Source organism: Mustelus asterias, unplaced genomic scaffold (assembly GCF_964213995.1).
Source record: "Mustelus asterias unplaced genomic scaffold, sMusAst1.hap1.1 HAP1_SCAFFOLD_441, whole genome shotgun sequence".
Lineage (NCBI taxonomy): Eukaryota > Metazoa > Chordata > Chondrichthyes > Carcharhiniformes > Triakidae > Mustelus > Mustelus asterias.
The window spans coordinates 326225-346785 of record NW_027590394.1 but is presented as its reverse complement, the minus strand read 5'-3'; the positions used below and the strand labels follow the sequence as shown (position 1 = coordinate 346785).

The 20561-nt window shown below is 46.9% G+C and overlaps 1 pseudogene; it reads right to left on the bottom strand.

Moving 5' to 3' along the window:
* Nucleotides 1-806: 806 nt before the first annotated feature.
* LOC144486741 (SWI/SNF-related matrix-associated actin-dependent regulator of chromatin subfamily A member 5-like) overlaps nt 807-20561 on the bottom strand; it is a 42767-nt pseudogene continuing 23012 nt past the window's right edge.

The following is a 20561-nucleotide window of genomic DNA, read 5'->3' as shown; positions in this document are numbered from 1 at the left end:
TGCATTACTTCACATTTGTCCTGATTAAACTCCATCTGCCATCTCTCTGCCCAAGTCTTGGACTGATCTCTATCCTGCTGTATCCTCTGACGGTCCTCATCGCTATCCGCAAATCCACCAACCTATGTGTCATCAGCAAACTTACCTTCCCCCGCCACCCCTCATCTCCTGCCCCCCCGCAACCCCTCACGCCATCCCTACAGCCTCTCGCACCCTTCAACACCCCCCACAACCCCTCACCCCTCCCCACAACCTCTCGCACCCTTCAACGCCCCCCCCCCCACAACCTCTCACCCCCTCCCCACAACCTCTCGCCCCCGTTCAACCCCCCCCAACAACCCCTCACCCCCTCCCCACAACCTCTCGCACCCTTCAACCCCCCCCCCCAACCCCTCACCACAGCCTCTCGCACCCTTCAACCCCTCCCCGCGACCCCTTGCCCCACTTCCCCCCACAACTCGTCCCCTCAATACCAATTGACTCTAATCGATGGACTTGGACTATCAGCGACTATACCTTGTGTATTGATGTGTTTGTCCAGAAGCTTCTTCAATCAGAGAGTTCCTGCCGCCAGCAGCCACTCAGCCAGCGAGTTCCAGATTTCCAACACAGTCTGCTCAACATTCTGTACCCACATCCCCTCTGAAACACTCTCACCTTTAACCTCTGCCCTTTGTTCAAACCCACACATCTATGGCACTGGGCATGCGCTCTCCCCACATTGCCGCTCACAAAGATGGCACTGGGCATGCGCTCACCTCACATTGCCCCTCACAAAGATGGCACTGCGCATGCGCTCATCTCACATTGCCCCTCACAAAGATGGCGGCGGCGCAGGCGCACAGCCCCGCTGTAAACATGGCGGCCGTGAACTCGGGCCCGAAACGGGGAACAATACTGGGCTCCTGTTGGGTACAAACGGGGAATAGGGGATTTCATTCTCTGTGTTTCCGCTTTACAGAAACCTGGTTATGAATCCGCTCCGCCCACCCACTGGATCCATCGCTCCCCCCGAACCGCCATTCCACTCACTGAGTGACTGTCATCAGATCACACATCGCCATCAGCACACTGCGCATGCTCCACTCTCAGCCCCGCCCCTCATTCACTCCGATTGGTTGGAGGACCAGCCGCTCCCGCTCGGTCCGCCAGTCCCGCCCCCTTCTCCTCCTATTGGTCCGGAGCTGCCGTCAATCAGACGGGTATTGTGACGGTGTGTGATGGTGGGCGGGGCCACAGCACCAGGTTAAAGGCCAACAGGTCTCTTTGGCAGCACAAGACACGATATTCCGAGTCTGAATAGACAACATCTCGGTCACAGAAAGAGATAAACTCCCCTCTTTCAACTGGGAAAAAGCTGTGTCCTTTCCTTGGGGAGACTTTTTAAAATCAGCCTCCCAACATTTATTTATTTGTTTATTTAGTTGTTTATTTCTGTAAATCAGGAATCTCAGAGGGCTGTGACTGAGACTTTTCTCCAGAGACAGGGAGCTGGGCATTGAGTCCATAAGTCCACAGGTCCTTAAAGGTGGCAGCACAGGTGGAAAAGGTGGTGAAGAAGGCATATGGCATGCTTGCCTTTATTGGACGGAGCAGAGAGTATAAAAGTTGAGGTCTGATGTTGCGCTTATATAGAACGTTGGCGAGGGCACATTTGGAATACTGCGTCCAGTTCTGGTCGCCACACTGCCAGAAGGAGGTGGAGGCTTTGGAGAGAGTACAGAAAAGGTTTCACAGGATGTTGCCTGGGATGGAGTGTATTAGTTATGAGGAGAGATTGAGTAAACTTGGGTTGTTCTCACTGGAAAGACGGAGGTTGAGGGGCGACCTAATAGAAGTTTTCAAAACTATGAAGGGCATAGATAGGGTGAACAGTTGGAAGCATTTTCCCAGGTCAGTAATGACAAACACAAGGGGTCACAAGTTCAGGTAAGGGGGGCAATGTTCAAGACAGATATGCGGGGGATGTATTTTGCACAGAGGGTGGTGGGGGCCTGGAATGTTCTACCAAGCAAGGTGGTTGAGGCAGACACGCTAGGATCATTTAAGGCTTATCTCGATAGCCACATGAAGAGAGCCACATGATTGCTACCTGTGCCACGTGCCAGTGAGGGTAAGAGTAGGATGCTCGGGCGGATGAACACGTGGCTGACGGACTGGTGTAGGGGGCAGGGTTTCAGATTTCTATGTTATTGGGACCTCTTCTGAGGCAGGTGGGATGTGTTTCAGAGAGATGGGTTACACCTGAACTACAAGGGAACCAATATACTTGCAGGGAGATTTGCTCGTGTTATTGGGGAGCGTTTGAACTAGATTTGCAGGCGGATGGGAACCAGAGTGCCAGAGCAGATAGTGAGCAGTGGTCAAAAGACAGGTTAGTTCAAGCAAAATCACAAATGGAAGGGTAGAGTGTGGTGGAAATAACCTTTTGAGGTGTGTCTATTTCAATGCCAGGAGTATTGTGGGGAAGGCAGATAAGCTGAAGGCGTGGATCGACACATGGGGAAATATGACATTATAGCCATTAGTGAAAATTGGACACAGGAGGCGCAGGACTGGCAGGTCAATGTTCCAGGGTTCCAATGTTTCAGGCGGGATAGAGGCAGAGGGATAAAAGGTGAGGGGGGTGGCATTGTTGGTCAGGGAAAATGTTACAGCTGTACTCAGGCAGGATAGATTGAGGAGCTTGTCGACAGAGGCCCTATGGGTGGAGCTGAGAAACAGGAAAGGTAAGACCACATTAATGGTGTTGTGTCATAGACCACCCAATAGTCAGCGAGAATTGGAGGAGCAAATCAGCAGAGAGATAGCTGACAACTGCAAGAAACACAAAGTTGTGATAGGAGGGGATTTTAATTTTCCACATATAGATTGGGACTCATATACTGTTAAAGATTTAGACGGGGTAGAATTTGTAAAATGTGTTCAGGAGAAGTTTCTGCATCAGTATACAGAGGAGCCAACGAGAGAGGGTGCGATTTTGGATCTCCTATTGGGAAATGAGTTAGGGCAGGTGATGGATGTGAGAGTGAAGGAACACTCTGGATCCAGTGATCATAATGCCATTAGTTTCAACCTGATCATGGATAAGGATAGATCAGGTCCTCGGGTTGAAGTTCTGAAGTGGAAAAAAGGCCAAATTTGATGAAATGAGAAGGGATCTGGGAAGTGTGGATTGGCACAGGCTGTTCTCTGGTAGGGATTTAAATGGAAAGTGGGAGGCCTTCAAAGGAGAAATTTTGAGAGTGCAGAGTTTGTATGTTCCTGTCAGGATTAAAGGCAAAGTAAATAGGAATAAGGAACCTTGGTTCTCGAGGGAGATTGTAACACTGATTAAGAGGAAGAGAGAGTTATATCAAATGTACAGGCAGCAAGGAACAGATCTGATGCTCGAGGAGTATAAAAAGGGCAAGAAGCTACTTAAGAGGGAAATCAGGAGTGCAAAACGAAGACATGAGGTTGCTTTGGCAGCCAGTGTGAAGGAAAATCCAAAGAGCTTCTATATGTTAGGAGCAAAAGGATAGTGAGGGACAAAATTGGTCCTCTTGAAGACCAGAGTGGTAGACTGTGTATGGAACCAAAAGAGATGGGGGAGATACTAAATGTTTTTTTGTCATCCGTATTTACTGAAGAAACGGGTATGGAGTCTCCGGAAATAGAGAAAACAGGTAGGGAGGTCATGGAACCTTTACAGATTAAAGGGGAGGAGGTGCTTGCTGTCTTGAGGCAAATCAGAGTGGGAAAATCCCCAGGACCGGACAGGGTATTCCCACTGACCTTGAGGGAAGCTAGTGTTGAACATGAAGGAGCTCTGACAGACATATTTAAAATGTCAGTATTCACGGGGGAGGTGCCGGATGATTGGAGGCTGGCTCGTGTTGTTCCTTTGTTTATAAAAGGTTCCAGAATAAATCCGGGAAATGAAAGGCCAGTAAGTTTGACGTCGATGGTGGGCAAGGTCTTGGAAGGTGTGATAAGGGATAGCATCTATACGTAATTTGCATAGACAGGGACTTATTAGGGAGAATCAACATGGCTTTGTGCGTGGTAGGTCATGTTTGACCAATCTATTAGAGTTTTTAGAGGAGGTTACCAGGAAAATGGATGAAGGGAAGGCGGCAGATGTTGTCTACCTGGATTTCAGCAAGGCCTTTGACAAGGTCCCTCTTGGGAGGTTAGTTAGGAAGGTTCAGTCGCTGGGTATACATGGGGAGGTAGTAAATTGGATTAGACACTGGCTCAATGGAAGAAGCCAGAGAGTGGTTATGGAGGATTGCTTCTCTGAGTGGAGGCCTGTGACTAGTGGTGTGCCGCAGGGATCGGTGTTGTGTCCATTGTTGTTTGTCATCTATATCAATGATCTGGATGATAATGTGGTAAATTGGATCAGCAAATTTGCTGATGATACAAAGATTGGAGGTGTAGTGGACAGTGAGGAAGGTTTTCAAAGCTTGCAGAGGGACCAACAAGAAAAATGGGCTGAAAAATGGCAAATGGAATTTAACGCAGACAAGTGCGAGATATTGCACTTTGGAAGGACAAACCAACGTAGAACGTACAGGGTAAATGGTAGGACTCTGAAGAGTGCAGTTGAACAGAGGGATCTGGGAATACAGGTACACAATTCCCTAAAAGAGACGTCACAGGTGGATAAGGTTGTAAAGAGTGCCTTGGATACATTGGCCTTTATAAATCGGAGTATCGAGTATAAAAGTTGGAGTGTTATGGTAATGTTATATTAGGCATTGCTGAGGCCGAATTTAGAGTATTGTGTACAGTTTTGGTCACCGTGTTACAGGAAGGATGTAAATAAGGTTGAAAGAGTGCAGAGAAGGTTTTTAAGGATGTTGCCGGGACTTGTGAAGCTGAGTTACTGAGAGAGATTGAATAGGTTGGGTCTTTATTCCCTGGAGTGTAAAAGAATGAGGGGAGATTTGAGAGAGGTGTATAAGATTTTGATGGGTGTAGATAGAGTCAATGCAAGCAGGCTTTTTCCACTGAGGCGAGGGGAGAAAAAAACCAGAGGCCATGGGTTTAAGGGTGAAAGGAGAAAAGATTAAAGGGAATATTAGGGGCGGCTTCTTCACGCAGAGAGTGGTGGGTGTGTGGAATGAGCTGCCGGATGAAGTGGTAAATGCTTTTAACATTTCAGAAAAACTTGGACGGGTTGATGGATGAGAGGGTTGTGGAGGGATATGGTCCAAGTGCAGGTCAGTGGGACGAGGCAAAAAATGGTTCGGCACAGACAAGAAGAGCCAAAAGGCCTGTTTCTGAGCTGTAATTTTCTATGGTTTTCTATGCCAAATTTCCATTGTCTTCTGAGAAAGTAGAGGCATCTTAACCATCGCATCGGCATGGAAGGACCAGGACAGGTTGTTGGTGATCTGCACACCTGGAAACTTGAAGCTCTCGACCATCTTCACTTCATCCCCATTGATGTAGACAGGGGCATGTCCTCCACGACGTTCCCTGAAGTCGATGACTATCACCTTCATTTTGTTGACATTGAAAGATACATAATTGTCATCGCACCAGTTCACCAGATTCTCTATCTCTGGACCAGAGAGAGGAGGGGACAAGAGGGATGGGGATTTGGGGAATGAGGGGAATGGGGAATGGGGGATGTAGGGAATGAGGGGGTTCTGGGGGTGAGGGTGATATGGAAGTCAGGGGATCAAGGGGTCAGGGTGATATGGGATGGGGGATATGGAGAATGAAGGAAATGGGGATTTGAGGAATGAGGAGGTGGGGATATGGGGAATAAGGGAAATATGGGGGTGAGGGTGATATGGAGGCCGGGAAAAGGGGTGAGGGTGATGTGGGGGTGAGTGGGACATGGGAAATTAGGGGGATGTGGGAATCAGGGATATGTGAATGAAGGAGGTATGGGTATGAGAGGATTGGGGTTATGGGGAATGGGGGCATTATAGGGATGAGGGCGATGGGAATGTACGGGAGATATGGAGAAATGAAAATAATGGTTAGAGAGGGAGGTGGGGATATGAGGGGGTGGGGATATGGGGGTTGAGGGTATGGGAGTTATATGGGTGAAGGGATGGGAGGATGGGGTGGCGATATGCTGGGGATATAGGGTGAGGATATGTGGAATATGTAGTGAGGGGGATATGAGGATGAGGGGAATTGTGGAATATGGAGGCGGGATATGGGGGTGAAGCGCAGAGGGGATATGGGGAATAAAGGAATAGGATGAAATGGGGGTGAGAGTGATTGGGACACGGGGAATGAGAGGGCGGGGAGATATGGGACAACGGGAATGAGGATGAAGCGGGGATACGGGGTGAGCAGGATGGGGAATTAGATTAGAGGGACAATGTATAGAGAAAGGGAAATAGTGGCGATGGGGGTTAATGGAGGGAACAGTGAGGGGGAACAGAGAAGGGAATGGAGGGATCAGGATGGAATAGAGGGGATAGTTGTGGTGCAGAAGGGGTGAATAATGGTGACACAGTGCGGAGCAGAGCAAAAGAATAGAGGGGATGGGGAAATAGTGGGGATACTGGGTCGGGGGACTGGAGGGGACACAGGTCGGTGAAAGGAAGAGAGTGAGATGGAAAGAGTCGGAGACCGGGAAGAAACAAATAAAGGGAGAGTGAGCAATAAACGAAAATTAGATGAGCTTCAGTGTCAGCAACGAAATCCATTTGTCTGCCTCAGAGTGTTCCTCGACTCTCATCTTCTTTCTCAGAAGAAAGAATATGGTCCCCTGATATGATGGTGGTTCTTGCACTATCAGACTTGCCCTGCCATAGAATATGGTGTTAAACCCCTGGGCGCATAATTAATGAGTTGGGAGCTGGAAGAAATGGTGTGGTTTCCCGCCAGCTCGAGAGCGGGAAACACACCAAGTTCCTCTCCTCTCACCATGGGACATAGACCTGGGTGGGAGATTTCCGTCCAGGGAGTCACAGCCTACAGTTTCCTGCTGGTTCACTCCCTCCTTCATGGAGTAGAGCTGTTACATTTTGCAGTTTCCAGTCCACTTGGGCCTGTCATGAACCTCGGGAATGTTAGCAGATTACAACCAATGCAGTGCCATAGCAGAGGCCTGGGCATCCAGGTGTGTGATGGCGGGAATTGGATTGTGGGGCAGAGGAGTAGATTTGGCAGCAAGGACAGATGGGTGGCTCTCAGTTGGCTCCCCTTTCCTAATGTCTGGTTCTTTGATAAAACACTTCAGAGCCTTTAAATAAGCCACCTCCGCCCTCCCCCCTCCCCATCCAGGAACCCACAAGCAACCTGACAGTGTGAGAGTGATCAATGCTTACTTTTCAGGCTCCCCGCATGACAAGTTCCCCCATCCACCATTGGGTGAATACCGGCAGTGACAGGATGAGGCCCTTAGGTGATCATTAAATGCCCACCTAACGGCCTCAATTGTTGGCAGGCAGGAAGGCCATTCATGAGGCAGGAAAGTGGCAGGGTCCGCATCAATCACTCTCCCACCTGATTAAATGCCTTCCCCACCAGCTCCAAACTTACCACGGGAAAACGCATTGAGTTCCACCCAGTATTTTAGTGAGGGCATGGAAAGAAAGGACAATTCATTTTTTTAAAAGGATCAAAGAAATTAAAGGAAAACATCCACATTGTAAAATTGCCCCTCTTTTTTCTGAAATCACAAATGACCAGTTTCTTTTGTTGTTCGAAATTTGGAGTTGATAGGAACTGTAGGAGGAGGAATTTATTTGATTTGATTTATTCTTGTCACATATATTAGTGTACAGTGAAAAGTATTGCATCTTGCACGCTATACAGACAAAGCACATTGTACATAGAAAAGGAAAGGAGAAGTATGTAGTGTTACAGTCATAGCTAGGGTGTTGAGAAAGATCAGTGTGATGCGAGGGGGGCCATTCATAAGTCTGATGGCAGCAGGGAAGAAGCTGTTCTTGAGTCAGTTGGTAATTTCCACATGTGGCAAATACAATGGGACAGTCCTGGTTTCCATAATGCCTGTGCTTATGGTTTTATCAACTGGGAACAGCAGAAGTCTCTCTTTCTGCCTTCTATTAACCTGATCTGATAAATGAAACACATGGAACGAAATGTGTGCTTGGTTTTGGTCAACTTGCGGTTTGGACGCACTGAACGAGTAACTTAGCTGCGGAAATTATTACAATTCACAGGAGGTCGAAACTCCAGTGAATACAAAGGCATCACAAACTTGATTTATGTGCGCAACTGAAATAAAAGCTGATCAGCAAAGACCTTGTCTGGAGAACACCAAATATTATGACATGCTGTCGTCTCTGCTTGTTAATTTTCTAATGGAGATTGTTGGTGCTACAAATCTTATTGCTTTTGCCAGCAGCATGGTTCACCGCGCGATGGGGAGTGTACAGAAGAAGGAATGGAAAATGTATAGTTTTATTCACCATAAAAGGATCAACAAAAGGACCTTGTGTATGTATAAGGAGACTGTCACTTTCCATCCCTGGAATACTCGCTGCGTGACTGGTGTGCAACCTAATTGTTTGTGAACAGAATTCCCACTCACCTGAAGAAGGATCTTGGAGCTCCGAAACCTTGTGTGGCTTTTGCTACCAAATAAACCTGTTGGACTTTAACCTGGTGTTGTTAAACTTCTTACTGTGTTTACCCCAGTCCAACGCCGGCATCTCCACATTATGACCTAATTGAGAAGCAGAGGTGAATGGCAAAAGTGCACAAAGCATTTATCACAGACATATTCATCTACTCTGGAAAAAGGGACACTTTGAAATGGATAATGTGGTCCACTTGATCAGAAGTGGGCAATGCTATCATCTACATCATTACATAGGGAATTTTTGGGGTTTGGAGGAGGTGTGACAGATTCACTCTTGCATTCAAAAACATACCAACGAAAGTCACATTGTACAGGATTTTGTAATGCAGCCATCGATTGTCATGTGGGTAATATTTATCTCTGTTGTTCAAAGCTGTTCTGCACACAAGTGATGAGGTTATTATTAACATCTGTTCTAAATGCCTGATGCAATCGTGATATCCATCTCTGTCCCTTGGTTAGGTTGCACACAGTTGGTATTCCAGTGATGCAGAGCCATGGTCTCCCTCAGACTCACACAAACTCCTTGCCGACTGCCTCATTTTCACCAAAACACATGAATTGGGAAATTGTGACTTTGTTTTTGTTTCACCTGTTTCAACTCCATTAAGGATGTTATATAAATGCAGTTGTTGTTTAATTCCTTCTTTTCACAAGCCCATGCTTGTTCTCTTCGGAGTGAGGTGAGCTGTGCCCAGCTTCTAATTTTATATTTTACTCTTGTTCTGTGCTTCTAAAACTTCATTCTAACTCTTTCAAACTCTCTAACAACGCTCTCATGCAATTTCTCATAGATTTGGCCACACCCTAGCTGTGACTGTAACATTACATTCTGCACTCTCTCCTTTCCTTCTCTATGACAGTATGTTTTGTCTGTATAGCGCGCAAGAAAAAATACTTTTCACTGCATGTTAATACATGTGACAATAATAAATCAAAACAAATCAAATCTTTTGTTTTACAATTCACTGCCTCCATTTTAATTATATTTTCTTTCTTCCCAACTCTGTCTCACATTTCGTAAAAAGTTTAATGTCATTTGGTCCCTTTGCCTTTTGCACGGTCTCTCGCTCTTTCTCTCTGCCTCTGTTTGTGTATTTTCCTGTGGATCTGACTTGCTCCCTCTTTCTGCTTGTCCCTGCTTGTCGGTACATCTGCCTTTTTTTCATAATCTCTATCTTCTATCATTGTTTCCCTTTCTCTATTAATTCCTTGGTCACCTTTGCTGTCAAAATGTATCTTTCTCTCTATCCACTCCCCTTTGTCATTCCACTTCTTTCCCTTTCTCCCTTACTTGTCCCCGACCTCAGCCTTTCCCACTGTAGGTGGTCTCTCACCTGCCTTGATGTGGATCTGGGTGACAGATCATCTGGTGCCATTCATGACAAACTGGGATATTTCCACTCATGAACGGGGCAAGGATATAGCCAGAAGATTCTTCCTTTTGCTTTTCAATTGGCAACTTTGCTCAGCATACAATCCCTACAGTGCAGAAGGAGGTCATTTGGTCCATCGAGTCTGCACTGACTCTCCAACCGAGCATGTTACCCAGACCCAGAAACTGCCCTATCCCCGTTGCCCCAAGCATTTACCTTGCGAATCCCCCTAACCTACAGATCTTGGGACACATCTCATTTTTTGCACATAAAACAACATTAGTCCTCTTTAACTCGATACAATCATAGAATCCCCACAGTGCGGAAGGGGGCCAATCGGCCAATTGAGCTTTAACCAACAACAATCCCAGCCAGGCCTTGTTCTCATGTATTTACCCTTCTCGTCCCCCTGACACCAAGGGGCAATTTAGCACGGCCAATCCATCTAACCCGCACATCTTTGGACTGTGGAAGGAAATCGGAGCACCTGGAGGAAACTCAGGCAGACCATGGGAGAACGTGCAAACTCCACACAGACTGCCACCCGAGGCCGGAATCAAACCCGGGCAGCAGTGTAAACCACTGTGCCACCCACTTCAGTGGAACCGTTCAGCCACTCCTGTAGGCAAGTGGTGAATGCCATCCATAGTATTCCAGAGTCCTTGATTCCTGTGAGGTTTCTGTTTAATCGCAGTCCCAGGCCTTTCAACAAAATCCCCAATGACAACAGATCCGGAAGGCCAGAAGCAGCAAACCTGAGGTCCAAAATACTGATACAACATTCCAAAGAAAGTGCTGCAATACTTCTCACATCATCATAGTTCACACCAAGTCTGTCACCACTGGCCAACATTCAACCAGACCTGAATTTGAAATGTTCAAATTCCTCCATTGTCTCAGCCCTCACAATCTGTGTGACCTCCTCAGCCTCGACAACCCTTTGATATTTCTGTGCCGTATCTTTTGTGCTTTCCTGATTTTGATTTCTCTGCCACACCTTTGGCTCTGATATGGAGATGCCGGCATTGGACTGGACCGGGCGCAGTAAGAAGTCTCACAACACCAGGTTAAAGTCCAACAAGTTTATTTGGTATCACTGAGCTTTGCGAGCGCTGCCCCTTCATCAGGTGAGACTCAGCTGATGAAACGGCAGCGTTCTGAGACCCTTTGGCCACCTCGGCCGTAAGGTCAGGATCTGGGAGAGAAATCCTGGGCCCTGATGAGTCTCCTTTGGATCAGTCCATGAAACCATATTTGCAAGACACTCTTTTTTCAGGAGGATGGTCCCTTTAAATGCCACAATGGTGTCCAAATCTTTTTCTTTTCAAAGAGACTCCCATACCCAACCAAAACGTCTGAGTGGTGTAAGGCCTGGAGTTCACTCCTTAAACTTCTCTGCCTCTCCAACTGTCTCCTTCAAGTCACGCCAAAAAAACCTATTTATTTGATCAAGATTATGGTCATCTGTCCTACTAGGTGACTCTGTCACGTCTTCCTTGCTAACCCTCCTTTGAAGCATTTTAAGATGTTTGACTATGTTGTAGATGCTATGTAAATGCAGCTCATTGTAACAGGCATTGTGATTGCGACAGCATTATGTAGCTGTTATTTCAGTAAAGGCCAGCGGAGGGTGTGCTTGGTCAGTGTAAAGATACAGTAAGAAGTCTCACCCCACCAGGTTGAAGGCCAACAGGTTTATTTGGAATCATGCGCTTTCGGACCGCTGTTCCTTCATCAGGTGAGTGTAAAGGTAGAGGGACAGGAGGGTTTTGAGGATCTTGGTTGAGAACACAGGTATCTCATGAGGTTTCATTGTGATAATGGAAGCTGGAAAATGCCTGTAAAACATTAACAATGTTGTATTTCAGAAATTGCAATGCAATGCCTCACATTCGCCAAATTTGTCACTGATGCAGAGCATTTACCTGTTCAACCACCTTATGCAGTGTGCAATGGCTCAATCTGACTGAAGGGGAAAAATGTGGCTTCTCCAGGAATAGCTTAGGGAGGGAATTCCAGAGCGTAAGGTCCAGGATCCTCAGTGCCTCTGAGGAAGGAACAACCCCAGTAAAATTTGGGAGGCCCTATGATGCGGAATATCTTTGGATAATGTTCTACATAGAAGCCTAGTCATTACGACGGCTTGGTGGCACAGTGGTTAGCACTGCTGCCTCACAGCGCCAGGGACCCGGGTTTGATTCCAGTCTTGGGTCACTGTCTCTGTGGAGTTTGCACATTCTCCCCGTGTCTGTGTGAGTTTCCTCCAGGTGCTCTGATTGCCTCCCACAGTCCAAAGATGTACGGGTTAGGTGGATTGGCCGTTCTAAATTGCTCCTAGTGCCAGGGGATTAACAGTGAATATATGGGGTTATGGGAACAGGGCCTGGGTGGGATTGTGGTTGGTGCAGACTAGATGGGCCGAACGGCCTTCTTCTGCACTTTAGGGATTCTATGATTAAACTCAAAACTGCAAGGATTCAAGGGCAACCCAGCAAATAGGTAAGAAACTGGTTGAAGGCCAGGAAACAAGGAGTAATGGTGAGAGGATATATGTCATGGTGGGGAGAAATGCTGAGTGATGCACCTCAAGGGTCAGTGCGAGGACCTGGGGCAGAATTCTCCATTTTTGAAACCAAGGGTGGAATTCTCCCAAGTCGCCTGTGGCAGGATTGATGGTGGGCTGTGCGGAGAATGTGGCAAAAGCCAAAGGTCTGGATTCTCCAACCTCCACCGTGGCTCGGATTCTCCAGTCCTGCTGCTGTGAATGGAGAATTTGGCTGAGTGTCAAATTCCCCATTCTCACTGGCAGTGGGAGCGGGACGTGAACAGCCAGAGAAATTTGGCCAAAAGGTTGGAAACCCATTTGAAATATGGTGCCACCTATGGGATGGATGTTGGGACTGGTACCTAATGGAATTCCCATTTGACAGGCACTCCATGCACATTGGGCCTGGCACTTAGTAGCTACAGGACTGAAAGTAACACTGAATGTGAAAAGGGGCAGAGATGATGTTGAGTTGCCGGCGTTGGACTGGGGTAGGCACAGTAAGTTGTCTCACAACACCAGGTTAATGTCGAACAGGTTTATTTGGTAGCACGAGCTTTCGGAGCACTGCCCCTTCATCAGGTGAGTGCAGGATGTGTTTCACAAACAGGGCACATATCGACACAAACTCAGTTACAAGATAATAGTTGGAATGCGAGTCTTAACAGGTAATCAAGTCTTTACAGGTGCAGACAATGTGAGTGGAGAGAAGGGTAAGCAAAGGTTAAAGAGGTGTGAATTTTCTCCAGCTGGGACAGTAGTGAGATTTTGCAAACCCAGGCAAGTCGTGGGGGCAGAGACAGATACTCGAGTTGATTTCTTTTTAAGGTCGAATGGAAGTACCAATAACCAGGTGTATCACTGGAAAACAGTCAACTCCTCCACAGAGCAGTAAATTTAACAAGGTGTCAAAATCCCAGCTCTATCCAATGTTGCTCAATTGCCTCATCAATTGCTTATTCACTGACATTAACAACTGCAGACAGTCCACCGAGTACGGTCTAATGAGGTGTGAAATGGTCTTCAAACACTTTAGCTGCGAAACAGCTAAAAACGTTTGGCTCCTTTCTGTCCGGTTAACTCAGGTGGTGAGAGGGTGGCACTAATAACACCAAGGTCGCAGGTTCGATCCCCATGTGGGCCAAAGTGTTGATGTATGTATGGCTCCTGTTGCATCCAGGTCCAATACCTTTGCTCGGTAAGAAGTCTCACAACACCAGGTTAAAGTCCAACAGGTTTATTTGGAATCACCAGCTTTCGGAGCACTGCCACAGAGAGCCGATCCACGCCACAGTGAGCGACGGGCAGCCCTCCTCGAGGTCAGTGGCGATGACATTTTCTGCATAATCCGATCAGGTGTGGTGCTGGCATCAGATAATGACCATGAAAAGTTGTCATTTTGCTGTAAAAACCCAACCTAATGCCCTTCAGAGTAAGGAAGCAATGCCCTTACACAGTCCCGAATCCAAAGCGTTGGAGTTGACACCTAATGCTCGGGACACGCAATGCTGGGGCATAAATTCTGCCCTGTCACTGCTACCCACATCCCTGGCAAAGAAAAGGTGTTATCAGTACATGGTCATTAATGCACCCTGTCCAATAGCTTTAGGGTGGCACGGTGTGACACAGTGGTTCGCAGTGCTGCCTCACAGCGCCAAGGACTTGGATTTGATTCCCGGCTTGGGTGACTGTCTGTGCGGAGTCTGCGCATTCTCCCAATGTCTGCGGGTTTCCTTCCAGTTTCTTCCCACAGTCTGAAAGACACGCTGCTTTGGTGCATCGGTCATGCTAAATTCTCCCTCATTGTACCCGATCAGGCGCTGGAGTGTGGCCGCGAGGGCATTTTCACAGTAACTTCATTGCAGTGTTAATATAAGCTTAGTTGTGACACGAATTGAAAAACTTTAAATTCTTCACCTCGCCTCCTTGTTTACCTGAAGTTGAAGGCAAGCAAATCTATCCAAGGTTGCAATTTGTTCTACTGGCGTCACCAATGTGAAGTCTATTAAAATATATCCCACAAAATGGAAGTGATGTTGACAGTAGTTTTCTCTTCATCTCAATTTGCTTTATTTATCTGATAATTTAATCTTTTAAACAGTTGATTCTATTCTTCGTTGATTTATTTTCTTTACTCAGTTCCAATTATTAGTTAATTTATCTGGGAATAATGTCGGGGGAGCTCTGCGACTGACTTGCTCTTCCACTTCAAAGAGTACAAAGAAGGTTGTTTGTATTTTGTATAGAGATAAATAACAAATAATACTGTAGATAATTTTCCAATTGGTCTGAATAGTGATGATGATGTAGAGAAAGTGAAAATAGAAACAAGGAAGAGATGCAGCAGTGTGACTCTTATTAGGCCTCAGTGTAAATGGGATCAAAGACAATGGCCCAGGTGATCGGAGGAAGGAAGTTAGGTAAATTATGTTTGCTTCAGTCATTGTTTTTATTCTGATGTTTGATGTAGGCATGATCTGTTTCCTCTCATTGAGGAGTGACTGATAAGGAGGTCTTCAATTGAAAGTTTGCATGATAGTGAAAAGAGAGAGGGGGCGGTGGTGAGAAAGAATATCTTTACTCAGATCCATTGGCCGGAGTTTCACCGGCACGCCCGTCCCAATTCGGGGGCGGGCGCCGCTGGAGAACGGCATTCTCTGTTGGCCTCGGGCAGGATCGTATGAACATTGTGCAGATAAAATTCCACCCAATGAATCTACAGTACAGAAAGAGGCCATTCGGCCCATTGAACCTGCACCGATAACAATCCCACCCAGGGCCCGTAACCCCACGTATTTACAGTCCTAATCCCCCTGACACTGAGGGACAACTTAGCACAGCCAATCAACCCAACACACACATTTTTGGACAAGCGCCCGGAGGAAACCCATGCAGACACGGGGAGAATGCGCAAACTCCACACAGACAGTGACCCGAGGCCGGAATTGAACCGAGGTCCCTTGCGCTATCAGGCAGCAGCGCTAACCACTGCGCCACCGTGATGCTCAAGGTTTTTGGAATGTTTTGATGCACAGAACCGTTCAGGTAGAGATCGCTGCATTGTTTGAAGGAAAATGAGATAAATATGTGAAGCAGAGGAAGGTGCAGGCTTAATGGAGAATGCAGGGGAAGTGGAATTAGCTTTAGCAAAGAGGTAGCATGGCTACAATTGGACGAATGGCCTCTCCCTGTGCTGTGAGTTATGGTCCTGGAATATAATTTGTTATCGGAGAGCCTGGAACTCATATTCATGGTCCTGAACATATACCTTCAATTTTTCATCATCTAGAAGTAAGTTGTTGAAAATGCTCTTTGATATTTCAGCTCAAGATTTCATTCTCTCATCAGATACTGCTCTGGTTTGGGAATGGGTGCAGTTAGAGAGGAAAGGAGATTGTGCGATCCCATTTGTTAATACATTGACCTTTAATTTCTGAAGCCCAGATTATGGGATGAAAATCTATCACCGTTGATGGGCGTTGAGAATCCTAAATTAACTGATTGAGTTTCCAATCAACTTTCAATGGGCGCGACACCAAGAATACTGTCTCTAAATGCATTCATCAAATTGTAATCTTATTTGGGAAGTCCACAATAATAGATTATTTGAAAGTGGAAACTAACCACAACACTGAACATGGGATGAGAATGGAAGGATGATATTAATTTAAGGCAATTTGGAGAGAGCTTTGCTGTACATATGCCTTATTATAATATTGAAAAGGAAGTTCTGGACACAGCAACAACTGCCCAGCTTATTTCCCAAGTACTAACATCCCTCCTCTTGTACATATAAGTTTAAAATAAAAGAAAACTTGCTTATATATTATCCTTTTGTATGACTTTGGAATTGAGTCTATAGGAGCAGAACGGTGGCACAGTGGTTAGCAATGCTGTCTCACACTTCCAGTGATCCGGGTTTGATTCCCGGCTTGGGTGGCCGTCTGTGTGGAATTTGCACGTTCTCCCCGTATCTGCATGGGTTTCCTCCGGGTTCTCCGGTTTCCTCCCACACTCCAAAGATGTGGGGGTCAGGTTGATGGGCTATGCTAAATTGCCCAAAGTGTCCAGGGATGTGTAGGGTCGAGGGATTAGCGGGGTAAATGTGTGGGGTTGTGGGATAGGGCCTGGGGTGGGATTGTTGTCAGTACAGACTCGATTGGCTGAATGGCCTCCTTCTGCACTGTCGAGTTTCTATGATAATCATCGAACCAAGAGGCAAGAATGTTGCAGCTGACTGGAAGAAAATGCATTACTCAGAGTTGGCCATGATCTCCCATTTGAAAGAAATAAATTAATCAGCAGTTTAAAAAAAATAGTTAATCAGAGTTTGAGCAAAACGTTAGCGTTCACTTTTTGTCAAGTTTTAAAGTTTATTTATTAGTATCATCAGTAGGCTCACATTAACACTGCAATGAAGTTACTGTGAAAATCCCCAAGTCGCCCACACTCCGGCGCCTGTTCGAGTTACACTGAGGGAGAATTTAGCATGGCCATCTTTCAGACTGTGGGAGGAAACCGGAGCACCCGGAGGAAACTCACACAGACACAGGGAGACTCCGTACAGACAGTAACCCAAGCCGGGAATCGAACCTGGGTCCCTGGCGCGGTGAGGCAGCAGTGCTAACCACAGTGCCACCGTGCAGTGGCAGGTTATATTTTAGAATTGAACTTTCTGGGGCCACACACCTTGTGCCACTTTGGCAACTTCAAAATTCAACTAAAACGGCAACTGATTTCTTTAAGAGATGACACTATACTATCCAGTAAAAAGTCTCACAGCACCAGTTTAAAGTCCAACAGGTTTATTTGGAATCATGAGCTTTCGGAGCGCTGCTCCTTCATCACCTGATTAACATTAACCTGACGTTGTGAGACTTCTTACCATTCCCGCCCCGGTCCAATGCCGGCATATCCACATCATGGCTATCATGCTCCTTAATCAGGTGACTCACCTGAGGAAGGAGCAGCGCTCCGAAAGCTCGTGATACCAAATAAACCTGTTGGACTTTAACCTGGTGTTGTGGGACTTCTCACTGAGATCAAAGCTTAGTGCAGTGGGTAAAATGGACTGACGTATGAGGAGAGATTGACCAGGTTAGGATTGTTTTCACTGGAGGTCAGATGAATGTGGGGGAGATCTCAGAGACTTATAAAATTCTAACAGGACGAGACAGGGCGGATGCAGGGAGGATGTTCCTGATGGTGGGAGTGTCCAGAACTAGGGGTCACAGTCTGAGGATTCGGGGCAGACCATTTAGGATGAAACCAGGAGACATTTCTTCACCCAAAGAATGGTGAGCCCTGCAGAATTCATTACCACGGGAAGGTGTTGATGCCAAAACATTGAATGCATTCAAGAGGTGACTCGATCTAGCACTTGGGACGAATGGGATAAAAAGGTTATGGGGAGAAAGCAGGATTGGGCTTTGGAGTTGGACAATCAGCCATGATCACAATGAATGGCGGAGCAGGCTCGAAGGGCCAAATTGACTCCTCCTGTCTTACCTTCCATGCTTCTATGACAAAGTTTTGTCTCGACTTGTGTTCCACACAAGTACGAGATAGTTCCATGGGTACGATGGGTTCAGAGGGATATGGGCCAAATGTGGGCAATTGGGCTTAGCTTAGAGGTTTTAAAAAAGAAAGGGCGGCATGGACAAGTTGGGCCGAAGGGCCTGTTGCCATGCTGTAAACCTCTATGACTCTAAATAATTGTTAATATTACACAGGCCTTCAGAAGCTGCAATAGCATCGTATTTAAAACCAAGGAGATTTCAAATAATGGGACTTTAGTTTTGCTTTTAGATAGTGTAATTCCTATTACATAGAAAACTAGTTCCAGTGATGCAATGGATATAAACACCAAAATTATTTGTTTAGCAACAAAGATATTGATGTGTGAAGCCGATGACAACCATTTCAGAATATACATTTGTACTTGGGTATTAGCTGCCAGCTAAACACTTCACATTAGCATAGCAAGATTGATTCAATGGCATTAACTTCACCAAGACAGATGAACTCAGTTCAATCGTTTTGTCAAAACCCACAATAAAGGCTTTAAAAAAAAACATTTTGCTGTAAACACAAACAATTCCAAAGCTGAAATTAAGGGTTGAATCCAATTGTTTCATCATCTCCTCTTGGCACAATGACAATGGTATGAAGTAAAAGAGACTGAACAAAACCATAACAGGACAATGCATTTAATGCAATGAGCTTTTGATAGTCAGTTTGCAGAACTTTCTGAGATGCAGATTAAGTGAGACTTATTGTGCCGATGAAAATGTTGCAGCAGCATTGTAAGAAGAGTATTGAACAGGTGAGCCATGAAGTTGCAGGATTGGAATCGCAGAGCAAGGGGCACTCCCGTTCCTGATGTTCGTTTTACCTATCTTTCACCCCTGACTAATATCGCATCAATATCTTCGTCTGTAATGTCGCTCTCTTTAGAAGCAAATACGTGGGTAGCACCGTGACGAATCATCTGCAGCATTTCATCTTTCCCCAGCTTCTTGAGATTCTGATCGACTAACCTTCCTGAAAGAATTCAGTCTCGATGTTAAGAAATTGTAAAGAACAAAGAAAATTACAGCACAGGAACAGGCCCTTCGGCCCCTCCAAGCCTGCCTGACCATGCTGCCCCGACTGAACTAAACCCCCTACCCATCCGGGGACCAGATCCCTCTATTCCCAACCTATTCATGGATTTGTCTGGACGCCCCTTAAAACTCACTACCATATCTGCTTCCACTACCTTCCTGTGGTGAACCATCGTTGGTTCCCACTGTGGGGTTGTTCTAATGTTATTGTTGGGCTAGGGTGTTCACACTGTGGGATTGTTCTAATGTTGTTGTTGGGCTAGGGTGGGATTAATACACCTGTGGTTGTTACTGTTGTGGCACATCCCAGTCGGGCTCCGCCTCCTGGGAGAGGTATAAGACCCCCTGCTCGGGCGGGACCTCGTCAGTCTGGGGTGGTGTACTTACGTTCTAGTAATTCCATTGTTAGGCAATAAAAGCCTTCAGTTACCGAAGCCTTGTGTCTTGAGTTCGATTGACGTGCATCAATTTTATTGCCTAACACTAAGCTCTCGACGGAAAGGAGAGTATGGAACAAATCTTAAAGCCAGAGCGTCTGACGCTGGATCCACGTGTGGTGGGCGCCTCTAACACCTTCGACCACTGGCTGAAGTGTTTTGAGGACTACCTGGCAGCCTCTGCAGCGGTCATCACAGATGACGACAGACTCCGGGTCCTCCATGCGAGGGTAACCGACACTGTCTACCTCGCGATCCGTGCGGCCACCACCGACCCGAGGGCCCTCGAGCTTTTAAAAAAGCGCTACACGAGACGTCCCAACGAGATCCACGCTCGTTACCTCCTCGCTACACGACGTCGGCAGTCGGGCGAAACCATGGAGGATTACGCCAATGAGCTCTTGCAGCTTCCCAGGGGCTGCGACTGCAAAGCTGTGTCGGCTGAGCAGTATATGTATTACCTCGCCCGAGATGCGTTTGTGGCAGGGGTAGGGTCTTCGTACATCCGTCTCAAGTTGCTGGAAAAGGGGAATCTCAACCTGACCCAAGCTATGGAGATGGCTGAAATGCTTGAGGCGGCTTCGAAGAGCTTGGTCCTGTATCCGGAGGACCACGTGGAGTCAACGTGGCAGGAGGAGTCACAAATCTCTCCTCGCCCCACGGGCTCGAGGTGCAGTGTTATGGCGTGCTCCCATGTAGACCCGACGACGGCGGCAGCCCCATGCGGCCCGCGGTGCTACTTCTGCAGAGGCGCCAAGCATCCACGACAAAAGTGTCCTGCTAAAGCGGTGGTCTGTAATCAATGCGGTAAAAAGGGGCACTACGTGAAGGTGTGCAGATCTTAGCCCAAGAACGGCAGTGCAGCCTGTGACCCTTCAGAACGGGGATCATCACCATCGACGTCGAAGTACCCACGGGGTTCGTCCACGTGCGAGTCCAGGACGACGCCATTGTGGTCGACGGAGTCGGAGGAGGATGACCACCAGGAGTCGCTACGCTTGGCGCCCTCAACCATGTGCGATTCATGCG